General features: G+C 48.0%; 1 protein-coding gene across 2 annotated transcripts in view; it reads left to right on the plus strand.

Annotated features, from left to right (window-relative positions):
* CMTR1 (cap methyltransferase 1) overlaps positions 1–13212 on the plus strand; it is a 322636-nt gene that overhangs the window by 40543 nt on the left and 268881 nt on the right. The gene's annotated exons all lie outside the window — the stretch shown is intronic.

Raw genomic sequence — 13212 nt, forward strand, 5'->3', positions numbered from 1 at the left:
GCCGTCCTTCCCCCCCCTGCACTGCTGGCTGTCTCCTCTGCAGCAGAAGCCTAATAGCAGAGCTCTCAATGCTCTTCCATTGCGGGCCTGACCTCCGTTGCCTTCACTGCAGCCACCAGCTCTCCTCCAGCAGTCTCTACCGCAATGGGGCCTTAACCCCAGCGGACAGACCATGCACTGAGCCAGCCCAGAAGCATTGAGCTACACCACCCTGCAGCCATTGTCATCATCTAGCCTGAGCACCATTTCAGGGGCACTTGGAGAGCCCCAACTCAAGTAAAACTCATTTTAAGTATTTATTTTTTCCACTTATTTCCACTGGCATTAGGAAAGAGGCCATGGGGAGAGGACAGGAAAGAAGGCGCTCGGGAAAGGGCCACAGGTGAGGGGAAGCAGGGCAGGGGGGAAAGGCAGGAAGGGGAGAGGATGGGAAAGGACATGAGAAGAGGCTGGGGAGGGGACTGGCATGGGGAAGGTGAGGGAAAGCAGAAGGATGTCATTTCCCTTAAAAAGGAGAAAATGAAAAGGTACTGAGTCAGGAGTCTGCACTACATTTCTCTTCACCTGTCCCTGTTAATTCTCAAACACTTCCCCTTCCTCCATCCCCAGGAGTCTCTCACTCGGTACCTCCCCAGCCCAGCCACATTTCTGGTTTTTCTCTTTATAGGTCTTTTCTCTTTTTAATTATTTTTACTGTTTAAAACGTACTTATTAGTTTCTATTTCATTTAATTGCTTTTATATTTGTTTCATTGATTTTTTTATACCTGTCATTGTATTTCTTTATTCTTCCTGTGATGGCACGTCTGAACGACGGTATATAAAATTCAATAAAACTAAACTAAACTCTCCCTCCTCCTCCCCAGTCCATATTCAGCACTCTCTCCAGTCCATGCCCACTGGTATCCTCTCTCTTTCCCCCAGTCCATCCTAACCAGTCTCTCTCCTCTCTCTACCCTCAATCCATCCTGAGCTGTCTCTCCCTCCTCTCTTTCAGTCCATCCCCACCAGTTTTTCTCTTTTCCTCCCATCCATCCCAACCAGTCACTTTCCCTCTCTTCCGCTATGTTCATCCCCCACCAGTCTTTCTTGCTCCCCAAATTCCCATTTCCACCTCTCTCCCCAGTCCATATCAGTAAGCATTATGAACTATTAAGTTTTATACATTACGATTGATTCTGATGTGCCTGTCATTTCTTGGTAGTTACAGTAATACGTTTTGCATATGTGGCATATTACCTTATGGAAAAAGTAAAAGGGAAGCATGTAGGGGTCTGCAAAACATTTGGAGGATAGTGGACATGCCTTTCCCTATAGGGGATTGCCTGTGAGCAAGAAGGTAAAGGAAGGAAGAAAGAAGTGCAAAAGGAGGCATCAGGAAGACGAGATGTCTGTATAGCACCTCTTGCCTCCTGAGGTGATACCGTTCGGTCCCTCCCTCAGTAGAGTGCCTCAGTCCGGTAGCCTTGGATGGTTTGGACTTAAATTCAGTTAGCAGTTGCAGACTGAGAGAGGATCTTCGTTGAAGGCTTCTCCGTCTCTCCCCCATAGCCGGGAGCCATTCCTGCTCTTCACTAGGGAGGGCTGAACTCAGGTAAAGGTTTTTACGCTATTTAAAAGAAACAAAGGGCAGGAGAAAGAGGAGAGGAGTTTTCCTACTGGGTCTTTTTCTTCGGTGTTGGGACTTCCTGCTCAAGTCTCTGGGGAGTTCATTGATGTGTGGAGGTAGTTCAGGCACAGTGGGTTGAGCATCCATGTGGCTAGGCCCCGCTTTCAGGCTTCTCCCTTTTGGCGCGTGGTAGGCCACGAGGGTGATTTCACACTTCACTGTGCTTCGTCGGCATGCACCTACGTCCTTTGGATGTGCATCCAAAAGTTGGGCATCCTAGCTTTTTGGATGCACATCTTGTCCGCCTCCCCACCTGAATCGCCATGTTTTCGTAGAATTTCGCTGCGTTTTTCACGGTTTTTGGGCTGTTCCCCCCCCCCCCCCCCCCACGATGCTGTGGCCATCTTGGTGTGTGGCATATGGAGAATCATCCGTGCGGCTTTCTAGGGCTGGGATTTGCTCACACTGTCTGCCTGGGGGGGAAGGCAGCTCTCTTTCAGGGTCTGCAGCATTGCCCAAGCCTCGAGGGGTGCTGAAAAGATTGGCTCCGCGAGAGCTCAGTGCTGATCCTTTTCCCCTCGGTGCAGGGACGGCAGCCATCTTAAATACTTTTGCTGCAGCTCAGGCAAGTGCTAGGGGGGAGGGGGAGCTTCCCCTTGCGTTATCTCTGGTCTCTGCCGGTCCTGATGATATTTTGGATCAGGACCAGGATGATTTACAGGAGGGACCTGTTTTCCCTGGGTGACAGGATGTTTATTTTGATTCTTTTTCTTTGGATTTTGTCCTCCTTATGCATAAAGCCTTTTTGGCTTCCAGATCTCCGCAAGGTGCTCCCTTGCCGATGAGACCTTGCAGGGACCGCCCCTCAAGATAGTCAAGCGCATAGAGGTTCCCGTGTCTTTACGGGTCGCGAAGTTGAAAGGCACTGTGGCTTCAGGTGGCACAGCCGCTCCGGATGTTCTGGGCAGTGCGGCGACGGGTGCAGGAGCTTCTCCTTTCCCTCCCGCTGGTGGAGGATTGAATGAGGAGCAAGGAAAACAGAACCCCTTAGAGGGGGATGACCCTAAGGTGGCCCGGCTGTTTCAGAAGGAGGAATTAGAGCCCCTCATTCCGGCAGTTCTGTCTGAGCTGGAAGTCAAGCTCCCCCTACAGGCTCCACCACAGTACTTGGTGAACCCGGTTATAGCGGGATTGTGTACTCCGACCCGGGTTTTTCCTGTTCATGCCATGATTCAGCAGCTGATGACCAGGGAGTGGGAGGCTCCGGATGCTGGTCTGCATGTGGGTCACATCATGGATAAGCTGTATCCGTTATCAGATGACTTTCTGGAGCTCCTCCGATCCCCTAAAGTGGACGCTGCAGTTTTGGCTGTGGTCAAACGGACCACCATTCCGGTTGCAGGCTCGACGGCCCTCAAGGATCTTCAGGACCGCAAACTGGAAGTCCTGCTTAAGCGCATTTTTGAAGTCTCTGCCCTGGTTGTCTGAGCAGCAGTTTGTAGCAGTTATATGCTGCGAGCAAGCCTGCGCTGGGTTCAACAGTTACTGACATCTAGAGATCTTCCTCTGGGAGAGTCTGAACAGGCACAACATTTGGAAGCTGCAGTGGCATATGGGGCAGATGCACTATATGACCTACTCCACACCTCATCTCGCACCATGTAGTCTGCAGTGTCGGCAAGGCGTCTTTTGTGGCTCTGCCACTGGTCAGCGGATGTTTCATCCAAAGCTCAGCTGGGGGCTATCCCATTTAAAGGTGGTTTTTTATTGAGGGATGATTTGGAGGAGTTGATAAAGTCCCTGGGGGAGAACAAAGTTCACAAGTTACCAGAGGACAAACCGAAGCCTTCTAGAGGTTTTCCATCATCCCGCTCTTATTTTCGGGGGCAACGGAGATTTCGGCAAAACAGGCAGCAAGTGGCCGGACAGCGACAGCTGTTTGCCAGAGGCCAAGCCTGGTTCTCGTCCTTCCGTGGGCGCAGAGGTGGTTCCTCCTCTGCTCCCACCTCCAAGCCTACACAATGAGATGCTGCCGGCCCATCCCTCGATCCCTTGGTTTGGGGGTCGCCTCTTCCGGTTTTACGAAGCATGGGCCACAATTACTAAGCCTAATAGAATGAGGCCACGCTTTGGAATTTGCTCGACCTCTCAGAGTTCTTCCTAATATCTCCATGCGGTCCCCAGGCCAAACAGATTATTGTCAAACTCTTGAACATCTCCTGGCCCTCGGAGCTGTGAAGCCCGTACCTCCAGAACACTGGACGAAAGGGAGGTACTCAGTTTACTTTGTAGTTCCAAAAAAGGAGGGCTCCTTCCGACCAATTTTGGACCTCAAGAAGGTAAACAAGTCTCTGAAGGTATCCCACTTTCGCATGGAATCTCTGCGTTAAGTCATCGCAGCAGGACTCAAGGGTGAATTTCTGGCCTCTCTAGATCTGACTGAGGCATACTTGCACATCCCCATATGCGAGGATCACCAAATGTTCCTTTGCTTCATGGTGCTGGGAATGCATTATCAATTCTGCGCTCTGCCCTTCGGCCTCGCGACTGCTCCTTGCACGTTCACCAAAGTCATGGTGGTGGTGGCAGCCTTTCTCCGGAGGCAAGGCCTACTCATTCATTCCTACCTGGACGATTGGCTGATAAGAGCAAAATCGAGAGATTGCTGTGTGGAAGTGATGCATCAGGTGACCACTCTCTTGGAATCCCTCGGATGGGTGATCAATCAGACCAAAACCAACCTCATCCCCTCCCAGATGTTGGAATTTCTGGGAGCCCGGTTCGACACTACGGTCGGGAAGGTTTTTCTCCTGACAGATCGAAGGAGCAAATAGATGGGACAAGTTCGTTGCTTGTTAGCTTTTCCACTGCCCAAGGCCTGAGACTACCTGCAGGTTCTGGGCTTGATGGCATCCACTCTGGAGGTGGTACCTTGGGCTTTTGCTCATATGAGACTGTTACAACGTGCATTGCTTTCCCGATGGGACCCCAAGTCGGAGAATTTCCAATTCTCTCTGCCACTCACAGATCACACCAGTTCCAGTCTTGGGTGGTGGCTCTGCCCACACACCTATTGCAAGGGGTGAATCTGGAGGTTCCAAACTGGATAGTGGTGACCATGGATGCCAGTATCTCCGGCTGGGGAGCTGTTTGCCAGTCTCTTTCAGTTCAGGGCAGATGGTCCCCAATGGAGTCCGGATGGTCAGTCAACCGCCTGGAGACCAGAGTGGTTCGCTTAGCCCTGCAACACTTTCTTCCACACTTACACCATCAGGCGGTTTGCGTCCTCTCCAACAATGTGACGACGGTGGCCTATATCAATTGTCAAGGAGGCACCAGAAGCCAAGCTGTAACCGACGAGGCAGAACTGCGCATGGCTTGGGTGGAGCAAAATCTTGCAATAATAGCGGCCTCTCACATCACTGGGAAGGACAACATATAAGCGGACTTTCTAAGTCGCAGATGTATAGATCCCGGAGAGTGGGAACTCTCGGAGCGGACAATGGATCTCATTTCTCGCAGATGGGGTATTCCTCATATGGACTTGATGGCAAAGCGGGGCAATGCCAAGGCTCCTCGCTTCTTCAGTCGCAGGAGAGATCACAGCGTAGACGGGGTCGACACACTAGTGCTTCCCTGGCCAACCTAATTTCTCCTGTTGTTGTTCCCTCCTTGGCCTCTGGTGGGCAAGGTGCTTCGCAGGATAGAGGTCCACCCAGGGAGGGTAATCCTAGTAGCTCCAGAGTGGCCCCGACATCCATGGTTCACGGATCTCATCAATCTGGCCGTGTTCGGACCTCTGCCACTCTGACATCTTCCTCATCTTCTCCGTCAAGGTCCTATATATTTTGATCAGGCAGCTCGCTTTTGTCTAGCAGCCTGGCTTTTGAAAGGAGGAGCTTGAGAAAGAAAGAGGATATTCTGAGGCAGTTATCACTACATTGCTACAAGCCAGAAAGGCGTCTACCTCTCTTTCTTATAGTAGGGTGTGGAGAGTTTTTGAGACATGGTGTCGGGAGCAAGAAATCCTTCCCAGACGCGCTACGATTGCTCAGCTGTTAAGTGTTTTGCAAAATGGTTTGGCCAAGGGCTTGTCCTTTAATTCCCTTCGGGTGCAGGTAGCGGCCCTAAGCAATCTGGTTGGTAGCTCGGTGGCGTCACATCCTGATGTGGTACGTTTCCTCAGAGGAGTAAGACATTTGAAGCCCACTGTCCGCCCGATATGTCAGTCGTGGAGTCTGTTTGATTCTTTGCGGATTGTGTGACTTGCTGTTTGAGCCCCTTAAGTCGGTAACGCTGAAGGTCCTCACCCTGAAGACAGTGTTTTTGGTGGCCATATGCTCTGCTTGCAGAATTTCTGAGTTGCAAGCGCTTTCCTGTAGGGAACCCTTCTTGAGAATCTCTGACTCGGGGGTTTCTCTTCGAACAGTACCATCATTCTTGCCCAAAGTAGTATATTCTTTTCATTTAAGCCAGTCAGTTGAGCTTCCAGCGTTTCCTGATTTAGCAAACACTGCACAACACACACGTGAGCTTCGTAGGCTGGATGTTAGATGTGCTTTGCTGCGTTATTTGGAAGTCACAAATTCTTTCAGACTCTCAGATCATTTGTTTGTCCTTTGGAGCGTTTCCCAGGAGATTTCAAAAGGCTTCTAAGACGACGATTGCTCGATGGTTGAGAGAAACCATTTCGTCTGCATATATTTGTAAAGGACGAGCAGCTGAGGGCCTGAAGGCCCATTCTATTCGCTCTCAAGCAGCTTCTTGGGCCGAATGCCAGTTGGTATCATCTCAGGAGATCTGCAGAGTCGCTACTTGGAAGACGCTCCATACATTTGCTCACCACTACCGCTTGGATGTTCAAGCGCCCGGAGATTTTGGCAGTGGCGTGCTGCGTGTGGGATTTGCGAGGTTCCACCTGGGTATGTACAGGGAAAAGAAAATTGGTTCTTACCTGATAATTTTAATTCCTGTAGTACCACAGATCAGTCCAAACGCCCGCCCAAAGACTAGGAGTGGATAACAGGGAGATTTTTGCAGTCCCCGCACGCATGTTACAGTTATGTTATTGCAGCATACTAAGAAAGAAAGCTACAGTTTGTGTTTATACATTCATGTTTACAGTTCTGTTCTTGCTTGATTCATTGCTAGTCCTTTTCTGCTTTGATATTCTAAATACTGAAGGGATGCAGGAGGCACACCAGGTTAAGTGAGGGTGCCTTTCAAGTTTTTCTCTGTCTCCACCTGCTGGAAGGGAAGCATAACCCATGGTTTGGACTGATCCGTGGTATTACAGGAATGAAAATTGTCAGGTAAGAACCAATTTTCTTATGGTGGCTCTTCTGTGGAGAAAGGGGCAGATTCCCCCAGATTTTGAGCCACAGTTTTTCATAGAGATGAGTTGCCAAGCTTGATCTCTGACTTTAAAGACCCATGGAGTGGCTGGAGCTGACTCCTCAGGGTTACAGAAGGAGAACCCCATTTTGGTCACCCTATGCAAGGCCTCTTGTTTTTCTTCACTCCTGGAGTTAATTGATCTGGAATGGAGTTTGCCAGAGGCGTCCTTCAAAGGGAGGGCACTCCTTGACGGTTTTATATCCATTGGATCTGCAGGCCAGAGAGCAGTTGTATTTCCCTATAGTGGATGCCTTGGTGCATTCTGTCACGAAGTGAACCACCATTCTGGTAGAGGGAGGTGCAGCTCTTAAAGATGCTCAGGGTAGGAGAATTGAGGCTATCCTAAAGCAAGCCTTTGAGGTAGAGGCAATGAACTTGCAAATTGCGTCTTGTTGTTCCCTGGTAGCTCGAGATACCTTGCGTCTTTTTGAAGAATCTGGCAGCGCCGTGTCAGCAGGCCTATGCTAGAACCGGGGGCTGCCTTCTTATCTGGTTTGTAGAGCTGCCAGAGGTGTTGCTTCTGTTATAGCGGCTAGACGACAGCTGTGGCTGCGCAACTGGTCGGCAGATACTATTTGAAAACCCAGTCTTACTAAGCTGCCCTTCAAGGGTTTGCTTCTATTTGGTTGTGAGTTGGAGAAAATAGCATTAAATGGGGGGAAATCAGGTCCCTCGCCAGAGGACAAGAAGCCAGTTTCCTGGATTTTTCAGGCAAGTGGCTGTTCTCAAGACTTATGGCATTTTTGCCTTATAGGGGATGTTCTTCCCAGAGAAGCCTGTCCCTTTCGCAGATCTCAGTCCTTTCACTCCCGAAGGACTGTAAAGGATACAGGCTCTGGAACTGGAGCTCCTCAATCTTCTCAGTGAAGATTTGTGGGTTCACCTGTTAGTGCAGGAGATAGGTGGGTGCCTCTCTCGTATTTAATCACAGGTGGGTCCAGATTACTTTGGATCAGTGGCTCCTCGAAGTAGTTCAGGATGGATATGCTCTGGAATTTCTTCTCATTCCTCTGGAAGCCTTTATGATATCTCCATGCAACTCTCCTCAGAAGAAGGTAGCAGTGGAAGCTACATTGCAAAGCTGTTGGACTTGAAAGCGATGACACACATTCCTGAATTGCAGCAAAATACAGGCCGTTATTTCATTTATTTTGTTGTGTCCAAGAAGGAAGGATCTTTTTGACCCATACTGGATCTCAAGGGCATCAACCATCATGCATTTCAGGATGGAAACAGTGCATTCTGTCATAATGGCAGTACAAGCAGGGTAATACCTTATGTCCCTGGATCTGATGGAGGCATATCTGCATATTCCCATTCATCAGGAATATCAATGATTCTTTCGGTTTGCCATTCTGAATCATCATTACCATTTTCAGGCTTTGCCATTCGGGCTGGCCACAGTGCCCAGGACCTTTTCCAAGGTCATGGTGGTGGTAGTAGCAGCCCTACGCAAAGGCGGAATTCTAGTCTACGCCTATCTGGACAACTGGTTGATTCGTGCCAAGAGCATGAAAGAGAGTCTTTGTGCTTCTCATAAAGTGGTTTCATTGCTACATGATCTAGGCTGGATGGTGAATCGGGCCAAGAGCAGTTTTAGCCTTCTCAGACTTTGGAGTAGTTCAGGGTTCACTTTGATACAAGGCAGAGAAGAATATTTCTGCCGGACACTTGAGTGCAAAAGTTGATTTGTCAAGTTCGAACTCTGATAAGCATTGCTCTCTCAAAGTCAGCATGCTTTACCCAAGGCAAGTCTTGCCTCACAAATCTGCTTCATTTTTTTGAAGGAGTTAATAAACATGTAAATAAAGGTGAACCGGTAGATGTAGTGTACTTGGATTTTCAGAAGGCATTTGACAAAAATTCCTCATGAGAGGCTTCTAGGAAAAGTAAAAAGTCATGAGATAGGTGGCGATGTCCTTTCGTGGATTACAAACTGGCTAAAAGACAGGAAACAGAGTAGGATTAAATGGAAAATTTTCTCAGTGGAAGGAATTGGGCAGTGGAGTGCCTCAGGGATCTGTATTGGGACCCGTACTTTTCAATATATTTATAAATGATCTGGAAAGAAATACGACGAGAGGTAATCAAATTTGCAGTTGATACAAAATTGTTCAGAGCAGTTAAATCACAAGCAGATTGCGATAAATTGCAGGAAGACCTTGTGAGACTGGAAAATTGGGCATCGAAATGGCAGATGAAATTTAATGTGGATACGTGCAAGGTGATGCATATAGGGAAAAATAACCCATGCTATAATTACACAATGTTGGGTTCCATATTAGGAGCTACCACTCAAGAAAAAGATCTAGGCATCATAGTGGATAACACATTGAAATCGTCGGTTCAGTGTGCTGCGGCAGTCAAAAAAGCAAACAGAATGTTGGGAATTATTAGGGAATGGTGAATAAAACGGAAAATGTCATAATGCCTCTGTATGCCCTGCTGTATGTGTTTCTGCCCTGTCTTGGAGAGTTTTCGAGGTTTGGTGTTCTGAGCGAGGTTCTCAAACTCTCAAGGTGGATATTCCTTTGATTTTGGAATTCTTGCAGTATGGTTTGCATAAGGGCTTGGCCCTTAACACCTTGACAGTTCAAGTTACAGCTCTTATTATAGGGGGAGAGCCAGTGGAGGGCTTTTGTCTTCCCATCCTGATGTGCCCCGTTTCTTGCAGGGAGTTAAGCACCTTTGTCCCCCTTTATGGCTTCCGGTATCTCATTGGGACCTTAATTTGGTTCTGGAATTCTTGGCAGGTCCCACCTTTCAACCACTGCGTTCTCTTTCCTTCGAACTGTTTACCTTAAAGACAGTTTTTCTGGTACCAATCTGTTCGGCACATCGCGTCTCTGAACTGTAGGCTCATTCCCGCCAATGGCCTTTTCTGCGTATGACTCCAGGAACGGTACAAATTTGGACTGTGCCCTATTTTTGCCAAAGGTGGTTTGGGAGTTTCATTTGAATCAGTCCATTTCCCTGCCCGCTTTAGACAGGAACCGAGATGAGTGAGTCTTTTGCGCTCCTTGGATGTCAAACTGCGGTACTCGGAGATGACTAAATCTGTTCAGAAGTCTGATCGCCTGTTTGTGCTCCATGGTGATGGTAAACAGGGAGTACCAGCGATGTGGGTAACGATAGCCCATTGGGTTAAGGAAGTAATTACGGCTGCCTATGTGGCTGTTGAGGTTGCAGATTAGACCGTATTCCATGAGGGCTCAGGCGGTATCGTGGGCGAAACTTTGTTTATTGCCTGCTGAGATTTGCTGGTGGTGACGTGGCCATCTTGGCACACTTTTACATGCATTACTGCTTGGATGTTTGATCTAGGGAGGACGCTGCATTTGCACGGGTGGTTTTGACTGGACTGCTAGCAGTGTCCCGCCCTTTTTGGGATTAGCTTTGGTACATCCCAGTGGTGGGGATTGACCTGCTAGAATGAAGAGGAAGGAGAAATGACTACTTACCTATAATTTCCTTTCCTGTAATGAGTCCAGGTCAATCCCAGATCCGCCCTAGGCTGTGATATTGAATTTGTGGTTAGCCTTTTCAGGGTGAACATTGCAGAGTGTGATTCCTGCTCTTTGATGAAGACTGGTAAGTGGCTATTATGGCCCCTTAGTTTAGTGAATATGTTGTTTCTTTTGTCTGAGCTCAAAGTTCCTGTTGGGTTGGAAGCATGAGTGGTTGATTGTTAATGATAGTGTTCAAGTAGAATCAGTTTGTCCACAGTTTGGCTTTTCCAAAGAATACTGACGAGCTGGTTGGGGCAGGGCTGTATGTCCGTGAAGTCTCTATCTGCTGGCAGAGTTACCTAACCCACTGGCGGGGCTTGACCCACCCTCATTAGAGGAAAGGAAATCATCAGGTAAGTAGTAATTTCTCCTTTATACGCATACAGGTGATTTCTGCACATAACACTTTATTTTATATATCCAAATCCTGACTTAAGTTTTTGGAAATTTAGCCCACGGTGCTCAAGAAGTGTTGAAGTCATGGAAATGGTTACGGAGGAAAATCTTACTGAGGAAACAAAACTGAGATATTCTCATAGGAAAAGTACTCAGGAAAGATCTCAAGATTTCAAAAATCCCATTGATTAAGTTTTGTCCAGGATTTAAAAAAAAAAAAAAAAAAAAAAAAAAAAAAAAAAGGTTTGTGCTGGGGACATTCTGGGGGTGGGATTAAACGTTACCTGGTCAGAAAAATAACTCCTAAAGTTCCCAAGAGCGCTTATCCCCAGCTAAAGTTACTGGGGCACATTTCCTGCTTCCCAGCCCTCTGATTGTTGCCTCTTATACTTTTAATTGATGAGCCTTTTTTATATGTCAACACAAACTATAAAATCAAGTTTTCCTTGTCCTTCTGCTCCACCAGTCAAGAATCTTGTGGGTTTAGTGCCCTCATCCAGCAATTGGAGGCAGAGGTTTATTTTGTTGACATCACCTCTGTGTATGTTGTCAGTGTTCTCTGCCTCCAGCTGTTGGAGGATGGTTGTGGACAGTCCCCGACCCTGTTTTTTTATTGAAGAGAATTTGTATTACTTATTTCATGGTTGTGATATAGTGCTTAAACTATTTTTGAGTCACATTTATCTTAAGGGCCAAGCTCCTGTGCATCTGTGTACTCTGTGGTAAAGTGAACCAGGTCAGCATGGATGTTGAAAGGTTAATCCTTCAGCCACTTAACCTTTCTGAACCAGTTTCCCGTGTCCTGATTGCTTCGCGGAAGCCTTCCTCGAGAAAATCTTACTCTTACAAATGGAAAAGGTTCACGTCATGGTGAACCCCTTTTCCTGGACTATCTCTGGCATCTATCAGAGTCAGGTCTTAAGACTTCTTCCATCAGAATGCATGTCAGTGTGCGGTAGCTGCCTTCCATAAAGGTGTCGGGGATGTCCCTATATCAGTACAACCCTTGGTAACACGTTTTTTGAAGGGCTTGCTCCACATCAAGCCTCCACTATGTCCTCCGGCCCCTTCTTGGGACCTTAATCTGGTTTTGGGTCGGCTCATGAAACCACCATTCGAGCCTCTTCACTCTTGTGAACTTCGATATCTCACATAGAAAGTGATTTTCCTTTTGGCTATCACTTCAGCTCGTAGAGTTAGTGAACTGCAGGCTCTAGTTACCTATCTCTCATACACTAAACTTCTGCAGGACCAGGCGGTACTCCGCACTCACCCTGAATTCTTACCTAAGGTAGTCTCGGATTTTCATCTAAACCAATCCATCATATTACCTACTTTTTTTTCCCAGGCCCCATGCCAACCCAGGGGAACAGGCTCTGCATACCCTTGACTGTAAACGGGCTCTAGCATTTTACCTAGACCGTACAGCTGCCCACCGGGAAAGCACTCAATTGTTCATCTCTTTCCACCCTAACAAGTTAGGGAAGCCTGTGTGTAAGCAGACTCTCTCCTCCTGGTTGGCGGACTGCATATCCTTTTGCTATCAGCAAGTAGGCATTCCATTTCAAGACTGTGTTAAAGAGCACTCTGTGAGGGCCATGGCGACTTCAGTAGCACACCTATGCTCAGTGCCGCTTCCTGACATTTGCAGGGCTGCTACCTGGAGTTCTCACCACACCTTGCAGCCCACTATTGCTTGGACAAAGCCGGAAGACAAGATTCCATCTTTGGCCAATCTGTCCTTCGTATGATTACAACGTGACGTACCAACACCCTTCCGTCTGCCTGTTGGGGTTCAGGATGCCCTCTACCAAATTCCGTCCCAGTTGTTGTGCCTGTTGCACGCCTTTGGGTACATTTGGTGCATGTTCGGACATCCTCAGCTTGGTACTCACCCATATGTGAGGACTACCATCCTGCTTGTCCTGTGAGAAAGCAAATGTTGCTTACCTGTAACAGGTGTTCTCACAGGACAGCAGGATGTTAGTCCTCACGAAACCCACCCGCTGCCCTGCGGTGTTGGGTTCGTAACGTTTTATTATTTTATTTTTTGGCGCTGCCTGTAGCTTTCAAATAAGACTGAAGGGGGACCCCTGCTGGCTGCAGGATTGGTGCCATGCTGGGCATGCCCAGTAGGGGCCAGTCAAAGTTCTGGAAACTTTGACAGAAGGTTTCCGTGATTGGGCTCCATCCTGATGATGTCACCCATATGTGAGGACTAACATCCTGCCGTCCTGTGAGCAACATTTGCTTTACTTGTTAATTTCCTTTCCTTTACGACTGTTTCACCAGCCAAGAAGCC

The sequence above is a fragment of the Rhinatrema bivittatum genome, chromosome 3 (assembly GCF_901001135.1).
Source record: "Rhinatrema bivittatum chromosome 3, aRhiBiv1.1, whole genome shotgun sequence".
Taxonomy (NCBI): domain Eukaryota; kingdom Metazoa; phylum Chordata; class Amphibia; order Gymnophiona; family Rhinatrematidae; genus Rhinatrema; species Rhinatrema bivittatum.